The following is a 14166-nucleotide window of genomic DNA, read 5'->3' on the forward strand; positions in this document are numbered from 1 at the left end:
CGGGCGAACGTCACATGGGAGGAGATGGCACATAAATGTTTTTGCAACTTTACTTATTGGTACGAGATGGCAAATCCAGCATTTTTGCCACTTGCTTTTTCTTTGCAGAAATTGACGTACCATACAACTAAATTTGCCATCTAAAATGTTCGCAATTGAGGCGTGTCTTTCAAGCTTGCCTTCAGTCGCCAAGCTTGTCAGGGCGGATGTGGCGGAGATCGTCAACTCTGTTTTTTTTGACTGTCATATTGACCATTATGACGGGTGGGGCCCACATGTCATTCTTCTTCTTCTTCTTCTCCTCTTTTCCTGTTCAACATTTTAACAAACACTTCATATGCATCATCCGACAAAAGGAGTGACTGGTGTTGTTATTCGAGCACGCATGTCAGGTGCGGCCATGGGCGCGGTCGCGAGCGTCACCACGGCTATTGGCGGGGAGCTCCCCTACACCACCATCTGGAGCAGCATCCCATGGTCGGGCAGGGCGTCGCCGCTCCTCCGCCGTCGCATCCGCCCAGCCCATCGCCGGAGTGGTCCGTCCATGCCAAAGACCTCCTCCTCCACGCGAAAGAAAGCCGGCTCCGGCACCCTTAGGCTAGTGCTCGCCCGCGCCGCCCATGGGCACCTCCTCTCCTATGCTCCGCGATCTCCCCCTCCTCGTCCTCTTCTCGGTGGCCGGCATCCACGACGCGTCCAGCTCCGGCGTCACGCCCTGTTCGCCACTGGACCGGCTGTGCGGCAGCCTGGGCAACTCCGTGCGCGCGCGACTAGGCTCCTCCTGCTGCTCCGCGCGCGGCGCGCCGGAGCTTGCGGTGGCCAACACCACGGCGCTCGCGAAGCTTGCACACAAGGCCACCCGCGACGCGGTAGGGCGAGCTCCATGTCCTCGACGGCGTGCCCATGCTCTGTTTCACCACACGGGTACGAACACCAGGTGTTCGTTGAAATGCTTAAGAGAGAAAGAGGATGAGGAAGAAGAAGGTAGATGCTGACATGTGGGACCCATCTGTAATAACGGTCAATCTAACTGCCAAAATAAACAGAGCTGACTTTTCCGCCACGTCAGTTTTAACATGCGGGTTCCGTATGTCATAAACAGGTCATCAACTCAAGTTGGTAGTTTGTTGTCACAAAATTAGTACTAATCTATAGTTTTCGGTCATTTTTTAAAATGTGATAATTTTATAGGACGATGACGTGAAATGTGGTAGTTTTTTATCAAATACTCAATCTCTCAGGCTGACGTTTGGCCTGTCGTCGGCGCTCGGCATGCTTCTGCTTCTATAGAGATTCACCGCTGCACTGCACCCCCGTCGGCGATCATTGTTGGACTCATAGCAGCTGTCGATAGGCTCTTGGTCCAGCCATCAAAAGCACGCCTTCTAACTTACCCCCTTTGTAAATTTTTATAAGATCGTTTAGATCACAAGGGAGTATGTACACTTGAAGTGTCGCGTCAAAAGAAATTTTTTTGTTTTGGCTCGCTGCATTTGGCTTGAATGTTTACATAGCTTTGTTTAGTTTTTTTGTTCAGAATATAAGGTGCTCACTGACCAGACCACATGCTCTCTTCATGACGTGCTCTCGCGCTAGGCACATGATGTAACGAACCCTGCCTGTATGTTTTTTTAACATTCGTATAGACACAAACGCTCATATACACGTGTATACACTTATCTCTATAAACGCACACACACACACACCTTACCTTTATGAGTATCTCCGAAAAACTGAGTCGGCATATTATCTTGAGATTTACGAATTCACTGTAGGTGTCTTGTCGTCGACGGGAACATCTCCTCCCATCAAATGCGCATCGCCGAAAATCCTAAAATAAATACGAGCATCAGGATTTGAACCTGATGGGCTGGGAATACCACAGTCCCTCTAACTATCTAATCATAGGTTGATTTGCTCCCTGCATGTTTGTTAGTTGTAAAGCTTTTCATCACGGAAGGAGAACCTGCAAAATCTCCGCAAAACAGGATGTACTAACAGCAGGAATGAGACGCCTGAAACAAGCGTGGGCTCACCACGTCTACAATGACAGCTGCTTATAGAGGCCCTTAGAAGAAAAAAAACAAAGATTATAAAACAGGAATAACACCTAGGAGCCCAATGAAGAAGTCCAGGACTAAGGGGTCCTCGGGCGTCCGGCCTGTTATCCATGGATCGGACTGATGAACTGTGAAGATATGAAGGCCGAAGACTGCATCATGTCCGGATTGGACTCTACTTGACGTGGAAGGCAAGCTTGGCGACTGAAGATTCCTTCTCATGTAACCGACTCCATGTAAACCCAAGATCCCCTCAGTGTCTATATAAACTGAAGGGGATAATCCGGAAAGGACAACATACATACTCATTACCATATTCATAGGCTAGACTTCTAGGGTTTAGCCATTATGATCTCGTGGTAGATCAACTATTGTAATACTCATATTCATCAAGATCAATCAAGCAGGAAGTAGGGTATTACCTTCATAGAGAGGGCCCGAACCTGGGTAAACATCGTGTTCCCCGTCTCCTGTTACCATCGATCCTAGACGCACAGCTCGGGACCCCCTACCCGAGATCCGCCGGTTTTGACATCGACATTTGTGCTTTCATTGAGAGTTCCACTGTGCCATCGACAAAAGGTTCGATGGCCCCTTCAATCGTCAATAATGACGCTGTCCAAGGAGGAATCTTCATCCCCAGACAGATCTTCGTACTCGGCAGCTTCGTACTGCGGGCCAACTCACTTGGCCATCTAGAGCAGATCGACAACTACGCCCCTGGCCATCAGGTCGGATTCAGAAGTTTGAACTACGTCGCAGATATCCGTGGAGCCTTGATCTTCGAGGGATTCGAGCCCGCGGCGATCGCTCCCCCTCATCCCAATGAACGTGACTTAAATATGTCATCGGATCACACCCAGGAGATGGTTCTTGCGGCTGCAACGACCTTAGAGCCGAAGCAGATCGAGCCATCCGTGGCCGCAGAGCCCGCGGCGCTGGAGCAGCACATGGACTCGACGCCCTGCAATATTCGCTTTAACGGAATTTCGGACTCGTCTTCGGCTATAAGTTTCGGACGTGTATGCCCGCGGACACCGAGCTAGATCGGTTATCGATCTTCGAGTTCAGCGCCGCTGACGTTTTCCAGCACTCACCTTTGGGTGATGTGCTAAAATCTTTAAAGAATCTGTCCTTGGAGAAGGACTCACAGCCGAACTATGTCCGGTTCGAGCTAGAGACGGATGATGAGGAATTTTGCTTCCCACCCGCCACCCACTTCATAGCCACCATCGATGATTTAACCGACGTGCTTGACTATGGCTCCGAAGACATCGACGGTATGGACGACGATGCCGACAAAGAGCAAGGCCAAGACCCGCCATTCACTGGACGTTGGACGGCTACCTCTTCATACGACGTGTACATGGTTGATACACCTAAAGGATCTGGCGACGACAAAGAAGAGCCAGATGCGAATAAAACCTCCGAGACACAGTCCAAGCGCCGGCGGACCAAGCGCCGCCCCAAGCCCTGCCACTCAAAGGATAGCAACACTGGCACCGGAGAAAATAGTACTCCGGGCGACGCCGAAAACAATGAAGACCCTGTCGGGGCTACATCCGAACAGGAACACGACAGTAGGGAAGACAACCCCGACGAACAGGCCATAGAAGATGACTCGGAGGATGATAGTTACCGTCCACCCTCCGAGGACGAGACAAGCCTTGGCAACGAAGAGTTCATCGTGCCTGAGGGTCCTCTCGAGCAGGAGCGCTTTAAGCTTCAGCTCATAGCCACTGCAAGGAGCTTGAAAAAGAAACAACAACAGCTTCAAGCTGAACAAGATCTGCTCGTCGACAGATGGACTGATGTCCTAACAGCCGAGGAATACGGCCTCAACCGCCCAGCCAAGAGCTACCCGAAACGCAGACTGCTACCTCAATTCGATGAGGAGGCGCCGGAGCACATATCTCCCTCACGTAATGCGGATCGACCACCATGTGGTCGGGACAGGATGGTGGAACGGCCACCCCGCGGTCGCGATAAAGCGGCAACTAAGGCCGAACAGCAGACCGCCCCACCACCCCGTCAAAATAGGGACGAAAGAGTCTAGAGTCATATGTACGACATCCGACAAACTCTGGACAGCAGAGCAGGACACACAAGATTGATCTATGGATCGCGAGGATGTGCCTCGAAGCACGACGACGGCTACCTATTCGGACGTGACAAACCTAGCCACGCTCGGGCCGAACGCCGCAGACGGACTCCATCAGAGCTCTGCCACGTTGTGGCCCGATATAGAGGCGCCGCACACTCGCTCTGCTTCACATATGAAGTACTGGATCATGAATTCCCTGAGGGGTTCAAACCCGTCAATATCAAATCATACGACGGCACAACCGATCCTGCAGTATGGATCGAGGATTTCATTCTCCACATCCACATGGCCCGAGGAGACGACCTCCACGCCATCAAATACCTCCCATTAAAGCTCAAAGGACCAGCTCGGCACTGGTTAAATAGCCTGCCTAAGAACTCCATCGGCAGCTGGGAGGACTTGGAAGAGGCTTTCCTCGACAACTTCCAAGGAACTTATGTCCGACCACCAGATGCCGATGACCTAAGCCACATAGTTAAACAACCCGGAGAATCGGTCAGAAAATTTTGGACTAGGTTCCTAACCAAAAAGAACCAGATCGTTGACTGTCCAGATGCCGAGGCCCTAACAGCCTTCAAACACAGCATCCGTGATGAATGGCTCGCACGCCACCTCGGACAAGAAAAGCCGAAGTCAATGGCAGCCCTTATGGCACTCATGACCCGCTTTTGCGCAGGCGAGGACAGCTGGCTGGCTCATAGCAAAGCCAGCGAGGCAGGCCCCACCGAGGCCAAGAACAGCACCGGCAAGCTCCGGCGCAATAGACACAAACGCAGAAGCAATGGCGACAACACCGAGGACACCACAGTCAACGCCGGATTCAGTGGCTCCAAGTCCGGCCAACATAAGAAACCCTACAAAAGAAACAACGAAGGACCTTCCAGCCTGGACCGCATACTCGACCGTCTGTGCCAAATTCATGGCACCCCGGATAAGCAAGCCAATCATACCAACAGGGATTGTTGGGTCTTCAAGCAGGCTGGCAAGTTAAATGCCGAAAACAAAGAAAAGGGATCACAAAGTGAGGACGAGGATGAAGAGCCCCGGCAGCCGAACACCGGGGGACAGAAGAACCCCCCCTCCCCCAAGTCAAAACGGTGAACATGATATACGCCACACACATCCACGGAAAGGAGCGCAAACGAGCACTCAGGGACGTCTACGCGGTAGAGCCAGTCGCCCCAAAGTTCAATCCATGGTCTTCATTTCCGATCATCTTCGATCGATGAGATCATCCGACTAGTATCCGCCACGGCGGTTTGGCCGCACTGGTCCTTGACCCAACCATCGACGGTTTCCACCTAACACGAGTCCTGATGGATGGTGGAAGCAGCCTCAACATGCTGTACCAGGATACAATACGGAAGATGGGCATTAATCCCTCACGAATCAAACCAACAAAGACTACCTTTAAAGGAGTCATACCAGGTGTAGAGGCCCGTTGTACGGGTTCAATCACTCTGGAGGTGGTTTTTGGTTCTCCGGACAACTTCCGAAGCGAAGAGTTAATCTTTGATATCGTCCCCTTCCGCAGCGGCTACCACGCACTGCTCGGATGAACCGCGTTTGCTAGATTCAACGCAGTGCCACACTATGCGTATCTTAAGCTCAAGATGCCCGGTCCACGCGGTGTCATAACAGTCAATGGCAATACGGAACGCTCCCTCCGAACAGAGGAGCAAACCGCCGCCCTAGCAGCAGAAGTACAGAGCGGCCTTCTCAAGCAGCATTATAATCCAGCTGCCGAGCCCTTGGACACCATCAAGAGGGCCCGAACTACACTACAACTGGACAGCGCAGCTCATCAAGAGCTCGACCAGCAATTCGGCCTCCGTCCCAGCCCCAATGAGGTAGTGGCATTCGTACCACGCGTACACAATTACGCACTCAAAATTCCATGAACATCGACGGAGGCACGAGATAACTCGGGGTCCACAATTCGGCAAAACCGATCCCGGACGCACATACTTTCACTTCTCTTTCTTGTTTCAGGCACCTTTTTTCCGCGGGCTTGATATCAAGTCATTTAGAAGGACTGGAATACAACAAAGGCAAGCAACAGGTGTGTAGGGTAACCTTTATACGTTCTTCTTGACGGTATTCATACTTATTTCTCAGGAGCCGCACGCTGCGCCCTTTTGATTCCGGCATGTTAAATGGCCGGATACTTCTCGCACCATCTGTACAAGATACGCCTTGACGTATCCTTCCAGATATAATAAAAATGGTTCGTGGCCCAATTTCTGTGGTTTTCGCTTCTTACTTCATTTTATTTCGATCTGCTTATTTGTTGCATCGACACTCTTTTACGTTCCATATTCGCCAGGGGCTACCTGTCGCCCCACAATACGACAGCACAGTCCGAACACTTCTTATATATAAATTCGGCACCCCGAATTTAACATTATATGCATTGGCTCCGAATCATGTCTTTGGTCAATAGTTGGGTTGCCCGGCTCCTGTGCTTGCTACCCTACATTCTGCTCCATCGGCTAGGGTAGTAAAGGGAGAACTACTGCGATTGTGCCCTGGCTTTGACCAGACGAGCACCTCGGTAGAGAAAGCCGAAAACTGACTGTCATGATGTGGCGAGAGCCGGTCAGCTACTTGAGGGTTACATACATTGGAGATTTTTCCGCGTTACGTGAGAGATCGACACTTCCTAATCAGATGCTGGCAGTACTCTGGCTTAAATCAGGGGCTGCACCCATGCTTTATTATAAAACTCCTATGGCTAAGTGAGGGCGTTAAAGCCATAAAGTATGATTGCCTTGTTCGTTGCGGTAAACAACTCCTTGAAGGACCATGTAATTGGATCAAGATTGTTTAGATTCCACCCCGAACACCTCCGTACTATCTACGTGAGGGCAGAAGCCGACGACTGGCCAACCCTCAGATTACACACAACACGGCCGTACAGGAGGAAACAATTCAAAGCATAATAAAATTACTTTACAAAAACTGGCTTTGTTCCCATAATACAAGACAAAGGCAACATGAATACATTTATTCAAATACAATGTCCTGCGAACATTGCGCCGCTACAAGTCGAGACCCTTCTACGACATCCTCGAAATATCGCTCAGGTGTGCGGTGCTCCTTGCCCTCCGGCGGCCCGCTGGCGACTTCAATAGCGTTCATCTTTGCCCACCACATCTCGCAGCGAGCGAAGGCCATACGGGCACCTTCAATATAGACGGAGCGCTTGATAACGTCCGGCCGAGGACAGGCGTTCACCATCTGCCTCACGAGTCCGAAGTAGCTGGTAGGCATAGCTTCGGCTGGCCACAGCCGGATTATCAAATCCTTAATGGCTAGTTCGGCCACCCTATGTAGCTCCACCAGCTGTTTCAGCTGATCGGTGAAGGACACGGGATGCTCTGGTGCCGCATACCGCGACCAGAAGAACCCCCTCCTTCGGCTCGATAAAACTCCACGGCGTCTGATACACTGTGTGGCAAATTCGCAAAAGCCCCTGGGGAACTCCGAACCCGAGTTAGTAAAAGGTACTGCTTCTCCGCATACTTGCTTTGCATCTTCTTGGCCTCCTGGATCTCCTGGAGGGCGGCTTGGGCCTCATTACGTGCGGTCTCCATGCTCTGACGAGCCTTGGCGAGTTTGGTTCCTCGAACCGACGCATCATGCTCCAAGGCCTCGCATTTTTTCACCGCATCCTGGAGCTCCTGCTGGACTTCTTTGACCTGGGCCTTTAGCTTCTTACAGGCGGTTTGCTGCTGGACAACCTGCTCCTCGGCCTCGCCCAGGGCCTTCCTCAGGGCCTCGACCTCGGTCGCGGCTTCTGCACATATCACAATACCGCTGTTAATATACAACGCTTATCCTTTCCCGAACATATAGCAAGTCGTTCCTCACCTTGCTTCTCCTGGAGCCGAACCTTAACCTCGCCGAGCTCGTTCTCGGTCCGCTCCAGCCTCCGCTTCAGCTCGGAGACCTCGGCAGCATGCGAGGTCGCGGCCAACAGGGACGCCTGCTTATCGATACATATTCAGTCAGCCTCTTATAATTAAGGATTGATCCCCTGTCCGGTTCTCCTCGCCGAACACCGGACAACGTCTCAAGGGCTACGGACTATACGGGTTTTTTCTCTTTCTTACCTCAAAACCTGTTAACAGGCTGCTGCAGGCTTCATTCAGTCCGCTCTTGGCGGACTGAACCTTCTCGATCACCACACCCATAAGGATACGGTGCTCGTCCACGACGGAGATGCTTCGTAGCGCCCCCATCAGGTCATCTGGCGCTCCTGGATGGATAGGAGCCACCGGTGGAGGCGACGCACCCCCCTCCTTCAGAGGGGGCTGCTCGCCCGACTCCGGAGCCATATTCGTCTCCGGAATCGTATTCGGCTGAGGGCCGAACTGGATACGGCCCTCTTTGCCAGTCTCCATGGGGATTGACTCCCCCATGTGTCTGACAGTGGAGGTCCCGCCTTGTGGCGCCTCCCGGACAACGTCCTGGGCTCCTCCCTTCGAAGCGGTCGTCCGGGATAACACTTCGGTGCCGTCTCTGTCCCCGGGGGACTAAGAAGGTGGTGGCGACATGCTCGCCATCTCCGACGGAGCCAACGAACCTCCAGATGAGGATCGCTGGATAAGGTCACGGGCCGGACTGCAATAGTGTGGATTAACCATGTTAGAGTAATAAAAGGAAAGGGCTGGATGTGCGCATAAATAAGCCATGTCACTTACGATGCGGCCTAGGGCCTAGTACGGGGGCGACGTTCCGGGCTACTGTCAACGTCCCACGCGGTGTCGACCGTTGGTGCGCCCTTCCCCTTTTTGGGCGCTTTCGCCTCCAGATGTGCCGAGGCCACCCTCTTCTTCTTCTTCTCCTCGGGAGGAGGGTTGTTTTCCTCCTCCTCCTCCTCCTCTTCCTTGTTGTTGTCCTCAGGGACAGAGGAATGGGCCTCGTCGTCTTCGGACTTCGCGTCTGAAGTGCCCTTGCGACGGGGGCCACTCTTGGCCCCCTTGGCTTTCTTCTTGGCCTTCTTCTCCGGCGCCGTATATGGCACCGGTACCAGCATCTTCGCCAAGCGCGGGATGAATGGTTCTTTGGGCAACGGAGCCGGACACTGGATACGCTTCGTCCTCTCCACCCAGTCCTGAGAGAGCAATACTAAGATCTCAGACATCATGCTCGAAACATTTAAGTTGGAAATACGTCAAAAGTAACATACCTCGCTGGCGGGGCGGTTACAATTGTGACCACGGTCTGAGTCCGTTGTGACGCCCCAAGACCGGAGCTTCAGATACCTTCCAGGGTTTCCGGGTTTCGTCGTGTGATTCATTTGGTCCATTGCATTTCATCTTTGCATCATGTGCATTGCATCTTCATGTTTTCAAAACATGCATTCGCCCGGGTTCTCCCAGTTCCTTCCGTTTTCCGTTCTAAGCCCAGACACCCTTGCACGCGCCCGCGGCATGTCCAAAATAGTATTTTAGAAGTGGCCGGGAAAATGTTCTCGGAATGGGATGAAAGTCGGTGTGCGGTGTTGTTTTGTTGTTAGTAGGCCGCCTGCCAAGTTTCATCGCATTCAGAGTCCATTTGACTCCCCAACGGATAACTATAGCGACAATATAGTCGGTCAAACGTCGGACGTTTTCGGTCTCCGGAAACAGTTGCCGGGCTGCCTTCTTCCTCTCCTCTCATCCCAAACCCCTCTACACAGGTCATCACCTACCGCCAAGTCCAACCTAACCTCTCTCGTCAGCCTGCGGCCCTCCTCGCGCGCGCGTCCGGAATTTGTCCCGGACCCGACTCAGGAAGTCGTCACCGTTGGATCCGGATCATCCCCAAACATCTAAAAAACGTCTCCGTTTTCTTAGTTGGACTCCCTAGCTATTTTATTCGCGACCGTCCGATTTTTATCGGAGGGACCAAATAGTCTAACGTCAAATCCCCTACCTATATAACCAGACAAAACCCTAAGTTTTAGGCTAGTTGTCCCATCTTTCCCTCACCCGCCGCCGCCACACTCCCGCATCCACCTCGGGATCCTCCCAGATCGGATCGATCCAATCGACCAACGCCACTTCACCTCCTCCTCCATCCTTTGCTGCTCCCTCGCTCGACCCCCTGCATCCCGTGCCTTCCCGCGCTGGCAACCGAGCCCCCCACGCAGAGCGATGGATCCAGAGACCCTGCCTCGTGCAGCCGCGCAAGTAGCACGAGCTCCCATGGCCGTCGCCGAGCCACTCGAGCACCTCCTCCTTCCTCCCGTCGCCTCGCCGCTCCGGCAACCAGGTCATGCCACCACTCCCCGTCTCCTCCTCCTCCTCCTCCTCTCCTTTTCCAGCTCTCTCTCCCGAGCTCATCTCTCTCTCTCTTCCTCCCGTTCTACAGGAAGCCACCAGGACGGTGCCGCCATGAACGGGAGCCACCTCCTGCCGCCGTTCACCTCGACCACGCCCGAGTCTTCCCCTATCCGAGCCATGCCTCGTCCCTGGCCCCCTCCTCACCTCGCCGTCCGACGACGAGCGCCGCCGCTGAAGCTCCTCTGCCATGGACGCCAGGTCCCAAGGTCCCCGCGCCCATCCTCATGGCACCCCGCATCCTCTTCGTGGCCCCGGAGCTCCTCTGTTGCCGCCCCCGACCTGCCTCGGTCCACAGGGAACCCATTCCCGTCCCGCCGGATACGGCAAGCACCGGCCAGATTTTGCGCCGCCGCAAGCCCCGCTGCCGGCCACCAAGTCCCATGCGCCTCCTCTTCATCTAGGTCGCCTCGCCTCCTCTCGCTCACACTCTGACTCTCTCTCTGTCCCTGTCTCTTGTCTGAATCCTCCCTGCCATGGCCCTGCAGTTCCTCCCCGCCTCCAGCGCTCCACGCTGCGCCACCGGAGACCAGCTGCCGCCGCGCCTGTCCCCTGCCGGGCTGCCTCGACCTGCGGCTGCAGCTTTCTTCAGAAACGCGCGGAGCGCACGCCGTCAGCCCCTCCGCTGCGCCTCGCGTTGACCCAGCGGCCTCGATCTCAACTGGGCATGGCCCATGGTGCAAAATCCCCCCCAGCTCACATGCTCTGTTTCGGCCCAGTGCATGAATTCGGCCTTGTTATGTTTTTTTCTTGCCAGGACGTTTTTTCTATTTAATCAGAGTACTGCAGTTTTCAGAAAACCCCTTATGTTCATGCATATAATAACTTAATAACCGTAGCTCGGTTTTAAATAATCTTTATATGTAAATGGGCTAGAAAAATGCCTAGTTTAACATGGTGACCTTGCTTTGCATGTTTAATAACTCTAAAATTATGTTTAGGGCAGAACAGTACCAAACCTAATATATGCATATGAGGAGTTTCCGGAATTGTTGTTCGTTGCTTCCGGCCTCATTTAAACTTTCCTAGATAGGTAGTTTTGTTGTGCTTCACCCCTTGCCATGTTAATCAACATTTAATATTGTTGGGTACATAACGAGAGAGAATTAAATAAGTCATGTGGTGTTTTCTTCAATATGCAACTCCGTTGCATATTGAGCTGCACTTAATTTGTAGGATTGTTTGTGCATTTTGCCATGCCATGCCTCATTAATCCGGACATGCATCATACTCGGTTGTGCATCTTGCCATGCTTATGTGGTGGTTGTTTACTATGTTGTTTGCTTTCTTTCCGGTGTTGCTTCTTCGGGTTGGTTCCGATAACGTCGCGTTTGTGAGGATTCGTTCGTCTACGCCCGTTTGTCTTCCTCATGGACTCGTTCTTCTTCCTTGCGGGATTTCAGGCAAGATGATCATACCCTCGAAATCACTTCTATCTTTGCTTGCTAGTTGCTCGCTCTTTTGCTATGCCTATGTTGCGATACCTACCACTTGCTTATCATGCCTCCCACATTTTTAAACCAAGCCTCTAACCCACCTTGTCCTAGCAAACCGTTGTTTGGCTATGTTACCGCTTTGCTCAGCCCCTCTTATAGCGTTGTTAGTTGCAGGTGAAGATTGAAGTTTGTTCCTGGTTGGAACATGGAGATGTTGTTCCTTGTTGGAACATGTTTACTTGTTGGGATATCACAATATATATTATTTAATTAATGCATCTATATACTTGGTAAAGGGTGGAAGGCTCGGCCTTATGCCTGGTGTTTTGTTCCACTCTTGCCGCCCTAGTTTCCGTCATATCGGTGTTATGTTCCCGGATTTTGCGTTCCTTACGCGGTTGGGCTATAATGGGAACCCCTTGACAGTTCGCCTTGAATAAAACTCCTCCTGCAATACCCAACCTTGGTTTTGCCATTTGCCACCTAGCCTTTTCTGTCCCTTGAGTTCTGCAGACTCAAGGGTCATCATTATTTTCACCCCCCCGGGCCAGTGCTCCTCTGGGTGTTGGTCCGACTGAGTAGACTGCGGGGCCACCTCGGGGCGACTTGAGGGTTGGTTTTTACTCGTAGGATGTCTCATCTGAGTGTGCCCTGAGAACGAGATATGTGCAGCTCCTATCGGGATTTGTCGGCACATTCGGGCGGTGTTGCTGGATTTGTTTTACCATTGTCGAAATGTCTTGTAACCGGGATTCCGAGTCTGATCGGGTCTTCCCGCTAGAAGGTTTATCCTTCGTTGACCGTGAGAGCTTGTGATGGGCTAAGTTGGGACACCCCTGCAGGGATTTGAACTTTCAAAAGCCGTGCCCGCGGTTATGGGCAGATGGGAATTTGTTAATGTTCGGTTGTAGATAACTTGAACCTTAACTTAATTAAAATGCACCAACCGCGTGTGTAACCGTGATGGTCTCTTCTCGGCGGAGTCTGGGAAGTGAACACGGTGTTGGAGTTATGTTTGACGTAGGTTGTTCTAGGATCACTTCTTGATCATAGTTTTTATCGATCGTGCCTTGCCTTCTCTTCTCGCTCTCATTTGCGTAAGTTAGCCACCATATATGCTAGTCGCTTGCTGCAGCTCCACATCATACCTTTGCCTTACCTATAAGCTTAAATAGTCTTGATCGCGAGGGTGTGAGATTGTTGAGTCCCCGTGACTCACAAATACTTCCAAAACCAGTTTGCAGGTGCCGATGTTACCGAGCAGGTGACGCAACCAAGCTCAAGGAGGAGCTCAATGAAGATCTTGTCCTTGGTGTTGTTTCGTTCTAGTTGATCAGTAGTGGAGCCCAGTTGGGGTCGATCGGGGACCTTGTCGCATTTGGGGTTCTTCTTCTATTTTGGTTCCGTAGTCGGACCTTGATTGTATTTGGATGTTGTAATGCTTTATTCATGTAATTGTGTGAAGTGGCGATTGTAAGCCAACTATGTATCTCTTTCCCTTATGTATTACATGGGTTGTGTGAAGATTACCTCACTTGCGATATTGCTTTCAATGCGGTTATGCCTCTAAGTCGTGCTTCGACATGTGGGAGATATAGCCGCATCGAGGGCGTTACAAGTTGGTATCAGAGCCTTCCCCAACCTTAGGAGCCCCCCTGCTTGATCAATTAGCTGGCGTTGTTGAGTCTAAATTTTTTTTGAGTCATTTAGGAATTATATATCGGAGAGTTTAGGAATTCTTTTTACTCTCCAATCCCTTCATCGCTCTGGTAAGGCATCCTGATGTAGAGTTTTGACTCTTCTCTTCTCAAATTTCACTAAAAAAAATTAGGATCATGCGGGTATCTTGGAATCGTTCCGATGGTTTTGTGACGAGAACATTGTTCTTGGTGCCTCCTGACATTTAGGGGTTGTGGCAGTGTCCCAGGGAGTTGAGCTCCGAGGTGTTGTTGTCACAATTTTATCGTTGCAGTTCTGGAATACCTGAGTTTAGTTTCGCCGACATCGAAAATCTCTTTTATGCAGTTGTTGGTGAGATAACCTCGACGCCACCCAGTACTGGGGCGGGAGTTCGGGAGTATTGCCATAACTTGTATAACGAATGCTTTTCGAAGGTTGAGGTAAACGATTTCCGAATGTTTCTTGGTTATGTGTTGAAGGATGGATACAGCTGGATGTAGGATTTGCTAGTTTTGGGTGAGATATTATGCTTCCCCTCTATCCCCACTGGTAGAAAA

At 51.7% G+C, this 14166-nt stretch overlaps 1 pseudogene; it reads left to right on the forward strand.

The window, feature by feature from the left end:
• The first annotated feature begins 2647 nt into the window (after nt 1-2647).
• On the forward strand, nt 2648-6364 carry LOC147983856 (uncharacterized; annotated as a pseudogene).
• Nucleotides 6365-14166: the final 7802 nt, after the last annotated feature.

This window comes from Triticum urartu, chromosome 2A (genome assembly GCF_056163025.1).
Source record: "Triticum urartu cultivar PI428250 chromosome 2A, HENAU_Tu73, whole genome shotgun sequence".
NCBI classification, from domain to species: domain Eukaryota; kingdom Viridiplantae; phylum Streptophyta; class Magnoliopsida; order Poales; family Poaceae; genus Triticum; species Triticum urartu.